This window comes from Myotis myotis, unplaced genomic scaffold (genome assembly GCF_014108235.1).
Source record: "Myotis myotis isolate mMyoMyo1 unplaced genomic scaffold, mMyoMyo1.p scaffold_m19_p_19, whole genome shotgun sequence".
Taxonomy (NCBI): Eukaryota; Metazoa; Chordata; class Mammalia; order Chiroptera; family Vespertilionidae; genus Myotis; species Myotis myotis.
In genome coordinates this window covers 33,471,243-33,474,394 of record NW_023416323.1, presented here as the reverse complement: position 1 = coordinate 33,474,394, position 3,152 = coordinate 33,471,243, and positions in this window count along the sequence as shown.

The window sequence follows — 3,152 nt, the reverse complement described above, 5'->3', positions numbered from 1 at the left end:
GATTAGCTTTGGTAAGCACTATACCATCTCTATGCTGTTTCTTCTAAAGTGCTTTCTATGGACTTTACATTGATCATTTTCTTTCTAGGGAGCTAAAAACATTAGTACATAATCTCAGTTATCCTGTAAAACTATTCATTATGTAGCAAAATGATGTATCCTGGAAAAATGGGAAAAATAGCTAGAGACAGTTCCTTGTAAAATGGTATTCTCTGCATTTGGCTGATTCACTGTATATCTTTCTACCTAATCTCTGTGCTTTCTCATTGTGCAGAAACTACGAAGTACAAGTACAATTTAGAAATTAGTTAATGGCTTTAATTTTATACACACACATATATACATGTGTATGCATATATAATGCAATATACATGTGTATGCTATGCATATATAATGTAATATACATGTGTATGCATATATAATGTATGCCTACTTTAAAATTAATATATGAAACTATATAACTATAGTGTAATTATATACTCACCATTCTTATTATGTGCCCAACAGTATTCTTTGCTCTTTACGTATATTACTTCATTAACTTTAACCACAGACTCTACATTTAGGTACCTTTACTCTGCCCATTTTTTTTTCTTTAAGAGACCTAAGACAGAATAGAGGAGCTAAATAAATTGCCCAAGGTCACACAGCTGTTAATGAGAGCATTGGGATTCAGACACTGATCACTTTATATAAGTCTAGTCTGTAAAATCTGCCACCTTTCCAACCATTGAAACATAAATAAAATGTCTGTATAGGAAAATACAATGTTACCCTTGTTGCTAACCTATTAGACAATTACTCTATTCATTTTCTTTAGCACACACATACAACTATATTCAGAAATAAGGATAAGATATATGTATACCTGATAAAGACTTAGGATTTATGATAGAAGTCTAAAAGAGGGTGGGGGAATGCAAGAATTGCTATCAACTTCTTGAGAAAATGCTAGAATTGCACTAGGTTTCCAAGCTATGAGAGTGAATGAGAGGCTTTGGAAGGGATGTGGGGATACTTTGTTCATCTTGCTCAGGATCTAGCATGGAACAGGTACTGAATTGACACGTAAGTGGTAGTAGGTAAAGGAAGAAGACAGGGAGCAAATGGAGGATGGAAATGTGAAAGAAATGTGTTTTATCTGCCAGCTGCAGTGGCTCAGTTGGTTGAGTGTCGTCCTGTCCTGTGCACCGAAAGTTTGCAAGTTCTATCCCTGGTCAGGGCATATACCTTGGTTGTGGGTTTGATCTCCAGTTTGGGAGCATATGGAAAGAAACCAATTTATGTTTCTCATCTCATTCTCATTCTCTCTCTCTCTCTCTCTCTCTCTCTCTCTCTCTCTCTCTCTCTCTCTCTCTCTCTCTCTCCCTCCCTCCCTCCCTCCCTCCCTCATCCCAGCATGTCCTGTGTCTTTCCAAACTGCAATTAAGATGTTGGTGGGCAGAAGTTGATATCTATAGTTCTTTTAAATCCCATTATATTCAATGTAATGCAATGCAAAAATTCATGCGGAGACCTTTTTTCCTAAAGAGAACATTACAATGTTGTGTGTGTGTGTGTGTGTGTGTGTGTGTGTGTGTGTGTGTGTGTGTGTTACAGATGTCCAAAGGATCTTCTCTACAATTACTGATGTGGTATATTACTCTCAGCATTTAGATAAGAAAGGGGACCCTTGGGATAATTAAATGAATCACAAAAAGACACATAGCTCCCTGTTGGACTTTATACCTGGCCTTCTGGTTTTAAAACACATAATCTTTGCCAGGATGTAGAGTAAGCCTCATTATTCCCCTTGACTTAATAATAGATCATACAACATTGGTTTTTAAAAGTCTTACTTTTTACCAAACTTGGGTCTGATATTTTAAATAGTTTTGTTTTCAAGAAAACTTACAATCTCTAACCCTTTCTATACTTACTGGCGATATCTGAATTTCACAAACCAATACAGTTAATCTCTCTATGAAAATCCCTTATGATGTGTTGTCACAATTTCTTCCCACTCACAGTATCAGTTCAAACAGCTTTTCAGAGATAAATGCAAGTCAGAGGAAAGCCTGAGTCCTTTATGGCTAATCCTTCACTTGGCCCCACCATTCACTCTATTTTTAGCATCCTTCAGTTCAAATGGCTGTCTCCCTCTGACATCTACAGTGGCTTCCAGCTGCCTCCCAAAGGACCCTGAGGGGAAATTGGAAGTGAATACAGGATTTGAGTGAGTTTTCTCAAAGTCCTCCTAGATATAAAGCATCTACGTTACATTTTAGTCTAGTGCTATGCACTGACTTTGGTAGTAGTAAAACAACCATTGTACATCCTTTCTATTTTCTGTAGAGGTGTACAACCTCGAGTGTTTGGTCACGAATGGTTTTATATGCAAGGCCTATTTTCAGGGAAAGGCAGTTTGAACTGGAAATTGAACATTTGCTGCATCAGATACTCTTTCATTTTGCACTCATTCCTTCAATTCCTATTTTACATATATCACTCATACAACAAAGATAAAATGAACTATCATAGAGTAGATGTTAGAATATGTGAATTATATGAAAAGTAGCCTCTAATTTTAAAGACATGTAATCTCAGGGAGAGAACTCTGAGAAGCAAATCTTTAAAGAGCTTTATTGTTCACAGGGTCACTCCATCTCTGTTTTTTATTAGTCTCACCTAATGTCTGGGACTTATTTTTCCCTCTTCACTCCATAGTCTTAAACATTCTAATGTATTTTCTCAAGAGTCTATTGGTAAGTATTTAAGGTTCTATACCAGGAACTAAATGCTATTATTTCTAGTTATTGCTATGGCAAGTGGGCCTACAATACATTTGGTAAACTGTCATTTGAGAGTATAGAAGAACATTGTTGATTTTATACTAATTTTGTTACCAACTCTGTTATTGGGCTCACTAATTATTTTTGCCTGTTTTTTTAAGCTGCTTCTGTTTGAGTTTCCCAGGTGAAACATCTTATAATTGGAAAATTGTACTCTTTATTTTCAAATTTTATTAGATTTATTGGAGTGACATTGCATAATAAAATGACAGAGGTTTCAAGTGAAAAAGCACGCAACCAACAGTGACAATACATGAAGGGAGTCAGTGGAGTCAACCCTCCCTCCTCACTTTCTTCCCTGCCTCCCACTTCCTTATCCCC